The sequence below is a fragment of the Agelaius phoeniceus genome, chromosome 33, assembly GCF_051311805.1.
Source record: "Agelaius phoeniceus isolate bAgePho1 chromosome 33, bAgePho1.hap1, whole genome shotgun sequence".
NCBI classification, from domain to species: domain Eukaryota; kingdom Metazoa; phylum Chordata; class Aves; order Passeriformes; family Icteridae; genus Agelaius; species Agelaius phoeniceus.
In genome coordinates, this window is record NC_135297.1 from 3,939,995 (window position 1) to 3,950,431 (window position 10,437).

Below are 10,437 nucleotides of genomic sequence, written 5' to 3' on the forward strand. Positions count from 1 at the left end.
TATCAGCAGAGAGGTGAAATTTGGGGCTCTAAGGAGCTGCAGGCTCCTCGTTGCCAGCAGGTTTAGTTTTGGAGAAAATCAGCCAAGTTTGCAAATTTCAGACAGGGAATGGAGTAGATGGCCGGGGCGAGTGGCCCCAAACTGACCCCATTTTCCATGGGGAAAAAAGTCATTTCCCCAGGGTCTGGGTATAAGATGAAAGGTGGCATCTGGGGCTCTAAGGACTTGCAGGGTCCTAGTTGCTGCCAGCATTGCGTTTGGAGAAATCCAGCAAAGATTGCATCACTCTAGCTTGGCTCCCCATTTTCTGCCATGGTGAGTGGCTGCAAACGGAGGCCATTTCCCATGGGAAAAAGAAGTCCTTTCCCCACGGTCTGCAAATCAAATGCAAGGTGGCCTTTGGGGCTCCAAGGACTTGCAGGGTACTTCTTACTGGCAGCTTTCGATTTGGAGAAATCCAGCAAAGATTGCAAATTTCTTGCCGGGCACCACCCTATTGGCCAGGGCGAGAGGCCAGAAATGGAGGCCATTTTCCATGGGGAAAATGAAGTCATTGGCCCAGGGTCTGGGTATCAGATGAAAGGCGGCATCTGGGGCTCTAAGGACTTGCAGGGTCCTAGTTGCTGCCAGCATTAGGTTTGGAGAAATCCAGCAAAGATTGCATCACTCTAGCTTGGCTCCCCACTTTCTGCCATGGTGAGTGGCTGGAAACACAGGCCATTTCCCATGGGAAAAAGAAGTCCTTTCCCCACGGTCTGCAAATCAAATGCAAGGTGGCCTTTGGGGCTCTAAGGACTTGCAGGGTACTTCTTACTGGCAGCTTTCGATTTGGAGAAATCCAGCAAAGATTGCAAATTTCTTGCTGGGCACCACCCTATTGGCCAGGGCGAGAGGCCAGAAATGGAGGCCATTTTCCATGGGGAAAATGAAGTCATTGGCCCAGGGTCTGGGTATCAGATGAAAGGCGGCATCTGGGGCTCTAAGGCCTTGCAGGGTCCTAGTTGCTGCCAGCATTAGGTTTGGAGAAATCCAGCAAAGATTGCATCACTCTAGCTTGGCTCCCCACTTTCTGCCATGGTGAGTGGCTGCAAACACAGGCCATTTCCCATGGGAAAAAGAAGTCCTTTCCCCACGGTCTGCAAATGAAATGCAAGGTGGCCTTTGGGGCTCCAAGGACATGCAGGGTACTTCTTACTGGCAGCTTTCGATTTGGAGAAATCCAGCAAAGATTGCAAATTTCTTGCTGGGCACCACCCTATTGGCCAGGGCGAGAGGCCAGAAATGGAGGCCATTTTCCATGGGGAAAATGAAGTCATTGGCCCAGGCTCTGGGTATCAGATGAAAGGTGGCATCTGGGGCTCTACGGACTTGCAGGGTCTTAGTTGCTGCCAGCTTTAGGTTTGGAGAAATCCAGCAGAATTTTCAAATTTCCTGCTTGGCACCCTACTTTCTGCCAGGGCAAGTTGCAGCACAGGGATACTATTTCTATGGGAAAAAGAAGTAATTTCCCCATCATGTGGGTATCAGCAGAGAGGTGAAATTTGGGGCTCTAAGGAGCTGCAGGCTCCTCGTTGCCAGCAGGTTTAGTTTTGGAGAAAATCAGCCAAGTTTGCAAATTTCAGACAGGGAATGAAGCAGATGGCCGGGGCGAGTGGCCCCAAACTGACCCCATTTTCCATGGGGAAAAGAAGTCATGTCCCCAGGGTCTGGGTATAAGATGAAAGGTGGCATCTGGGGCTCTAAGGACTTGCAGGGTCCTAGTTGCTGCCAGCATTGGGTTTGGAGAAATCCAGCAAAGATTGCATCACTCTAGCTTGGCTCCCCACTTTCTGCCATGGTGAGTGGCTGCAAACACAGGCCATTTCCCATGGGAAAAAGAAGTCCTTTCCCCACGGTCTGCAAATCAAATGCAAGGTGGCCTTTGGGGCTCTAAGGACTTGCAGGGTACTTCTTACTGGCAGCTTTCGATTTGGAGAAATCCAGCAAAGATTGCAAATTTCTTGCTGGGCACCACCCTATTGGCCAGGGCGAGAGGCCAGAAATGGAGGCCATTTTCCTTGGGGAAAATGAAGTCATTGGCCCAGGCTCTGGGTATCAGATGAAAGGTGGCATCTGGGGCTCTAAGGACTTGCAGGGTCCTAGTTGCTGCCAGCTTTATGTTTGGAAGAATCCAGCACAGTTTGCAAATTTCTCGCTAGGCACAGCCTGCCTGCCAGGCCAAGTGGCCAGAAATGAAGGGCATTTTCCATGGGAAAAATGTCCTTAACCCAGGGTCTCAGTAATATGTTCAAGGTGGCCTTTCAGGCTCTAAGGACTTTCAGGCTCCTGGTTGCTGCCAACTTTAGGTTTGGAAGAATCCAGCAAAGATTGTATCACTCTAGCTTGGCTCCCCACTTTCTGCCATGGTGAGTGGCTGGAAACACAGGCCATTTCCCATGGGAAAAAGAAGTCCTTTCCCCACGGTCTGCAAATCAAATGCAAGGTGGCCTTTGGGGCTCTAAGGACTTGCAGGGTACTTCTTACTGGCAGCTTTCAATTTGGAGCAATCCAGCAAAGATTGCAAATTTCTTGCTGGGCACCACCCTATTGGCCAGGGCGAGAGGCCAGAAATGGAGGCCATTTTCCTTGGGGAAAATGAAGTCATTGGCCCAGGCTCTGGGTATCAGATGAAAGGTGGCATCTGGGGCTCTAAGGACTTGCAGGGTCCTAGTTGCTGGCAGCATTAGGTTTGGAGAAATCCAGCAAAGATTGCATCACTCTAGCTTGGCTCCCCACTTTCTGCCATGGTGAGTGGCTGCAAACACAGGCCATTTCCCATGGGAAAAAGAAGTCCTTTCCCCACGGTCTGCAAATCAAATGCAAGGTGGCCTTTGGGGCTCTAAGGACTTGCAGGGTACTTCTTACTGGCAGCTTTCGATTTGGAGAAATCCAGCAAAGATTGCAAATTTCTTGCCGGGCACCACCCTATTGGCCAGGGCGAGAGGCCAGAAATGGAGGCCATTTTCCATGGGGAAAATGAAGTCATTGGCCCAGGGTCTGGGTATCAGATGAAAGGCGGCATCTGGGGCTCTAAGGACTTGCAGGGTCCTAGTTGCTGCCAGCATTAGGTTTGGAGAAATCCAGCAAAGATTGCATCACTCTAGCTTGGCTCCCCACTTTCTGCCATGGTGAGTGGCTGCAAACACAGGCCATTTCCCATGGGACAAATTAGTCCTTTCCCCACGGTCTGCAAATGAAATGCAAGGTGGCCTTTGGGGCTCTAAGGACTTGCAGGGTACTTCTTACTGGCAGCTTTCGATTTGGAGAAATCCAGCAAAGATTGCAAATTTCTTGCTGGGCACCACCCTATTGGCCAGGGCGAGAGGCCAGAAATGGAGGCCATTTTCCATGGGGAAAATGAAGTCATTGGCCCAGGGTCTGGGTATCAGATGAAAGGCGGCATCTGGGGCTCTAAGGACTTGCAGGGTCCTAGTTGCTGCCAGCATTAGGTTTGGAGAAATCCAGCAAAGATTGCATCACTCTAGCTTGGCTCCCCACTTTCTGCCATGGTGAGTGGCTGCAAACACAGGCCATTTCCCATGGGAAAAAGAAGTCCTTTCCCCACGGTCTGCAAATCAAATGCAAGGTGGCCTTTGGGCCTCTAAGGACATGCAGGGTACTTCTTACTGGCAGCTTTCGATTTGGAGAAATCCAGCAAAGATTGCAAATTTCTTGCCGGGCACCACCCTATTGGCCAGGGCGAGAGGCCAGAAATGGAGGCCATTTTCCATGGGGAAAATGAAGTCATTGGCCCAGGCTCTGGGTATCAGATGAAAGGTGGCCTTTGGGGCTCTAAGGACTTGCAGGGTCTTAGTTGCTGCCAGCTTTAGGTTTGGAGAAATCCAGCAGAATTTTCAAATTTCCTGCTTGGCACCCTACTTTCTGCCAGGGCAAGTTGCAGCACAGGGATACTATTTCTATGGGAAAAAGAAGTAATTTCCCCATCATGTGGGTATCAGCAGAGAGGTGAAATTTGGGGCTCTAAGGAGCTGCAGGCTCCTCGTTGCCAGCAGGTTTAGTTTTGGAGAAAATCAGCCAAGTTTGCAAATTTCAGACAGGGAATGGAGTAGATGGCCGGGGCGAGTGGCCCCAAACTGACCCCATTTTCCATGGGGAAAAAAGTCATTTCCCCAGGGTCTGGGTATAAGATGAAAGGTGGCATCTGGGGCTCTAAGGACTTGCAGGGTCCTAGTTGCTGCCAGCATTGGGTTTGGAGAAATCCAGCAAAGATTGCATCACTCTAGCTTGGCTCCCCACTTTCTGCCATAGTTAGTGGCTGCAAACGGAGGCCATTTCCCATGGGAAAAAGAAGTCCTTTCCCCACGGTCTGCAAATGAAATGCAAGGTGGCCTTTGGGGCTCTAAGGACTTGCAGGGTACTTCTTACTGGCAGCTTTCGATTTGGAGAAATCCAGCAAAGATTGCAAATTTCTTGCTGGGCACCACCCTATTGGCCAGGGCGAGAGGCCAGAAATGGAGGCCATTTTCCTTGGGGAAAATGAAGTCATTGGCCCAGGCTCTGGGTATCAGATGAAAGGTGGCATCTGGGGCTCTAAGGACTTGCAGGGTCCTAGTTGCTGCCAGCTTTATGTTTGGAAGAATCCAGCACAGTTTGCAAATTTCTCGCTAGGCACAGCCTGCCTGCCAGGCCAAGTGGCCAGAAATGAAGGGCATTTTCCATGGGAAAAATGTCCTTAACCCAGGGTCTCAGTAATATGTTCAAGGTGGCCTTTCAGGCTCTAAGGACTTTCAGGCTCCTGGTTGCTGCCAACTTTAGGTTTGGAAGAATCCAGCAAAGATTGTATCACTCTAGCTTGGCTCCCCACTTTCTGCCATGGTGAGTGGCTGGAAACACAGGCCATTTCCCATGGGAAAAAGAAGTCCTTTCCCCACGGTCTGCAAATCAAATGCAAGGTGGCCTTTGGGGCTCTAAGGACTTGCAGGGTACTTCTTACTGGCAGCTTTCAATTTGGAGCAATCCAGCAAAGATTGCAAATTTCTTGCTGGGCACCACCCTATTGGCCAGGGCGAGAGGCCAGAAATGGAGGCCATTTTCCTTGGGGAAAATGAAGTCATTGGCCCAGGCTCTGGGTATCAGATGAAAGGTGGCATCTGGGGCTCTAAGGACTTGCAGGGTCCTAGTTGCTGGCAGCATTAGGTTTGGAGAAATCCAGCAAAGATTGCATCACTCTAGCTTGGCTCCCCACTTTCTGCCATGGTGAGTGGCTGCAAACACAGGCCATTTCCCATGGGAAAAAGAAGTCCTTTCCCCACGGTCTGCAAATCAAATGCAAGGTGGCCTTTGGGGCTCTAAGGACTTGCAGGGTACTTCTTACTGGCAGCTTTCGATTTGGAGAAATCCAGCAAAGATTGCAAATTTCTTGCCGGGCACCACCCTATTGGCCAGGGCGAGAGGCCAGAAATGGAGGCCATTTTCCATGGGGAAAATGAAGTCATTGGCCCAGGGTCTGGGTATCAGATGAAAGGCGGCATCTGGGGCTCTAAGGACTTGCAGGGTCCTAGTTGCTGCCAGCATTAGGTTTGGAGAAATCCAGCAAAGATTGCATCACTCTAGCTTGGCTCCCCACTTTCTGCCATGGTGAGTGGCTGCAAACACAGGCCATTTCCCATGGGAAAAAGAAGTCCTTTCCCCACGGTCTGCAAATCAAATGCAAGGTGGCCTTTGGGCCTCTAAGGACATGCAGGGTACTTCTTACTGGCAGCTTTCGATTTGGAGAAATCCAGCAAAGATTGCAAATTTCTTGCCGGGCACCACCCTATTGGCCAGGGCGAGAGGCCAGAAATGGAGGCCATTTTCCATGGGGAAAATGAAGTCATTGGCCCAGGCTCTGGGTATCAGATGAAAGGCGGCATCTGGGGCTCTAAGGACTTGCAGGGTCTTAGTTGCTGCCAGCTTTAGGTTTGGAGAAATCCAGCAGAATTTTCAAATTTCCTGCTTGGCACCCTACTTTCTGCCAGGGCAAGTTGCAGCACAGGGATACTATTTCTATGGGAAAAAGAAGTAATTTCCCCATCATGTGGGTATCAGCAGAGAGGTGAAATTTGGGGCTCTAAGGAGCTGCAGGCTCCTCGTTGCCAGCAGGTTTAGTTTTGGAGAAAATCAGCCAAGTTTGCAAATTTCAGACAGGGAATGGAGTAGATGGCCGGGGCGAGTGGCCCCAAACTGACCCCATTTTCCATGGGGAAAAAAGTCATTTCCCCAGGTTTTGGGTATAAGATGAAAGGTGGCATCTGGGGCTCTAAGGACTTGCAGGGTCCTAATTGCTGCCAGCATTGGGTTTGGAGAAATCCAGCAAAGATTGCATCACTCTAGCTTGGCTCCCCACTTTCTGCCATAGTTAGTGGCTGCAAACGGAGGCCATTTCCCATGGGAAAAAGAAGTCCTTTCCCCACGGTCTGCAAATGAAATGCAAGGTGGCCTTTGGGGCTCTAAGGACTTGCAGGGTACTTCTTACTGGCAGCTTTCGATTTGGAGAAATCCAGCAAAGATTGCAAATTTCTTGCTGGGCACCACCCTATTGGCCAGGGCGAGAGGCCAGAAATGGAGGCCATTTTCCATGGGGAAAATGAAGTCATTGGCCCAGGCTCTGGGTATCAGATGAAAGGTGGCATCTGGGGCTCTAAGGACTTGAAGGGTCTTAGTTGCTGCCAGCTTTAGGTTTGGAGAAATCCAGCAGAATTTTCAAATTTCCTGCTTGGCACCCTACTTTCTGCCAGGGCAAGTTGCAGCACAGGGATACAATTTCTATGGGAAAAAGAAGTAATTTCCCCATCATGTGGGTATCAGCAGAGAGGTGAAATTTGGGGCTCTAAGGAGCTGCAGGCTCCTCGTTGCCAGCAGGTTTAGTTTTGGAGAAAATCAGCCAAGTTTGCAAATTTCAGACAGGGAATGAAGCAGATGGCCGGGGCGAGTGGCCCCAAACTGACCCCATTTTCCATGGGGAAAAGAAGTCATGTCCCCAGGGTCTGGGTATAAGATGAAAGGTGGCATCTGGGGCTCTAAGGACTTGCAGGGTCCTAGTTGCTGCCAGCATTGGGTTTGGAGAAATCCAGCAAAGATTGCATCACTCTAGCTTGGCTCCCCACTTTCTGCCATGGTGAGTGGCTGCAAACACAGGCCATTTCCCAATGGAAAAAGAAGTCCTTTCCCCACGGTCTGCAAATGAAATGCAAGGTGGCCTTTGGGGCTCTAAGGACTTGCAGGGTACTTCTTACTGGCAGCTTTCGATTTGGAGAAATCCAGCAAAGATTGCAAATTTCTTGCTGGGCACCACCCTATTGGCCAGGGCGAGAGGCCAGAAATGGAGGCCATTTTCCTTGGGGAAAATGAAGTCATTGGCCCAGGGTCTGGGTATCAGATGAAAGGTGGCATCTGGGGCTCTAAGGACTTGCAAGGTCCTAGTTGCTGGCAGCTTTATGTTTGGAAGAATCCAGCACAGTTTGCAAATTTCTCGCTAGGCACTGCCCTGCCTGCAAGGCCAAGTGGCCACAAATGAAGGGCATTTTCCATGGGAAAAATGTCCTTAACCCAGGGTCTCAGTAATATGTTCAAGGTGGCCTTTCAGGCTCTAAGGACTTGCAGGCTCCTGGTTGCTGCCAACTTTAGGTTTGGAAGAATCCAGCAAAGATTGTATCACTCTAGCTTGGCTCCCCACTTTCTGCCATGGTGAGTGGCTGCAAACACAGGCCATTTCCCATGGGAAAAAGAAGTCCTTTCCCCACGGTCTGCAAATCAAATGCAAGGTGGCCTTTGGGGCTCTAAGCACTTGCAGGGTGCTTCTTACTGGCAGCTTTCGATTTGGAGAAATCCAGCAAAGATTGCAAATTTCTTGCTGGGCACTACCCTATTGGCCAAGGCGAGAGGCCAGAAATGGAGGCCATTTTCCATGGGGAAAATGAAGTCATTGGCCCAGGGTCTGGGTATCAGATGAAAGGCGGCATCTGGGGCTCTAAGGACTTGCAGGGTCTTAGTTGCTGCCAGCTTTAGGTTTGGAGAAATCCAGCAAAGATTGCATCACTCTAGCTTGGCTCCCCACTTTCTGCCATGGTGAGTGGCTGCAAACACAGGCCATTTCCCATGGGAAAAAGAAGTCCTTTCCCCACGGTCTGCAAATCAAATGCAAGGTGGCCTTTGGGGCTCTAAGGACATGCAGGGTACTTCTTACTGGCAGCTTTCGATTTGGAGAAATCCAGCAAAGATTGCAAATTTCTTGCCGGGCACCACCCTATTGGCCAGGGCGAGAGGCCAGAAATGGAGGCCATTTTCCATGGGGAAAATGAAGTCATTGGCCCAGGGTCTGGGTATCAGATGAAAGGTGGCCTTTGGGGCTCTAAGGACTTGCAGGGTCTTAGTTGCTGCCAGCTTTAGGTTTGGAGAAATCCAGCAGAATTTTCAAATTTCCTGCTTGGCACCCTACTTTCTGCCAGGGCAAGTTGCAGCACAGGGATACTATTTCTATGGGAAAAAGAAGTAATTTCCCCATCATGTGGGTATCAGCAGAGAGGTGAAATTTGGGGCTCTAAGGAGCTGCAGGCTCCTCGTTGCCAGCAGGTTTAGTTTTGGAGAAAATCAGCCAAGTTTGCAAATTTCAGACAGGGAATGGAGTAGATGGCCGGGGCGAGTGGCCCCAAACTGACCCCATTTTCCATGGGGAAAAAAGTCATTTCCCCAGGGTCTGGGTATAAGATGAAAGGTGGCATCTGGGGCTCTAAGGACTTGCAGGGTCCTAGTTGCTGCCAGCATTGGGTTTGGAGAAATCCAGCAAAGATTGCATCACTCTAGCTTGGCTCCCCACTTTCTGCCATAGTTAGTGGCTGCAAACGGAGGCCATTTCCCATGGGAAAAAGAAGTCCTTTCCCCACGGTCTGCAAATGAAATGCAAGGTGGCCTTTGGGGCTCTAAGGACTTGCAGGGTACTTCTTACTGGCAGCTTTCGATTTGGAGAAATCCAGCAAAGATTGCAAATTTCTTGCTGGGCACCACCCTATTGGCCAGGGCGAGAGGCCAGAAATGGAGGCCATTTTCCTTGGGGAAAATGAAGTCATTGGCCCAGGCTCTGGGTATCAGATGAAAGGTGGCATCTGGGGCTCTAAGGACTTGCAGGGTCCTAGTTGCTGCCAGCTTTATGTTTGGAAGAATCCAGCACAGTTTGCAAATTTCTCGCTAGGCACAGCCTGCCTGCCAGGCCAAGTGGCCAGAAATGAAGGGCATTTTCCATGGGAAAAATGTCCTTAACCCAGGGTCTCAGTAATATGTTCAAGGTGGCCTTTCAGGCTCTAAGGACTTTCAGGCTCCTGGTTGCTGCCAACTTTAGGTTTGGAAGAATCCAGCAAAGATTGTATCACTCTAGCTTGGCTCCCCACTTTCTGCCATGGTGAGTGGCTGGAAACACAGGCCATTTCCCATGGGAAAAAGAAGTCCTTTCCCCACGGTCTGCAAATCAAATGCAAGGTGGCCTTTGGGGCTCTAAGGACTTGCAGGGTACTTCTTACTGGCAGCTTTCAATTTGGAGCAATCCAGCAAAGATTGCAAATTTCTTGCTGGGCACCACCCTATTGGCCAGGGCGAGAGGCCAGAAATGGAGGCCATTTTCCTTGGGGAAAATGAAGTCATTGGCCCAGGCTCTGGGTATCAGATGAAAGGTGGCATCTGGGGCTCTAAGGACTTGCAGGGTCCTAGTTGCTGGCAGCATTAGGTTTGGAGAAATCCAGCAAAGATTGCATCACTCTAGCTTGGCTCCCCACTTTCTGCCATGGTGAGTGGCTGCAAACACAGGCCATTTCCCATGGGAAAAAGAAGTCCTTTCCCCACGGTCTGCAAATCAAATGCAAGGTGGCCTTTGGGGCTCTAAGGACTTGCAGGGTACTTCTTACTGGCAGCTTTCGATTTGGAGAAATCCAGCAAAGATTGCAAATTTCTTGCCGGGCACCACCCTATTGGCCAGGGCGAGAGGCCAGAAATGGAGGCCATTTTCCATGGGGAAAATGAAGTCATTGGCCCAGGGTCTGGGTATCAGATGAAAGGCGGCATCTGGGGCTCTAAGGACTTGCAGGGTCCTAGTTGCTGCCAGCATTAGGTTTGGAGAAATCCAGCAAAGATTGCATCACTCTAGCTTGGCTCCCCACTTTCTGCCATGGTGAGTGGCTGCAAACACAGGCCATTTCCCATGGGACAAATTAGTCCTTTCCCCACGGTCTGCAAATGAAATGCAAGGTGGCCTTTGGGGCTCTAAGGACTTGCAGGGTACTTCTTACTGGCAGCTTTCGATTTGGAGAAATCCAGCAAAGATTGCAAATTTCTTGCTGGGCACCACCCTATTGGCCAGGGCGAGAGGCCAGAAATGGAGGCCATTTTCCATGGGGAAAATGAAGTCATTGG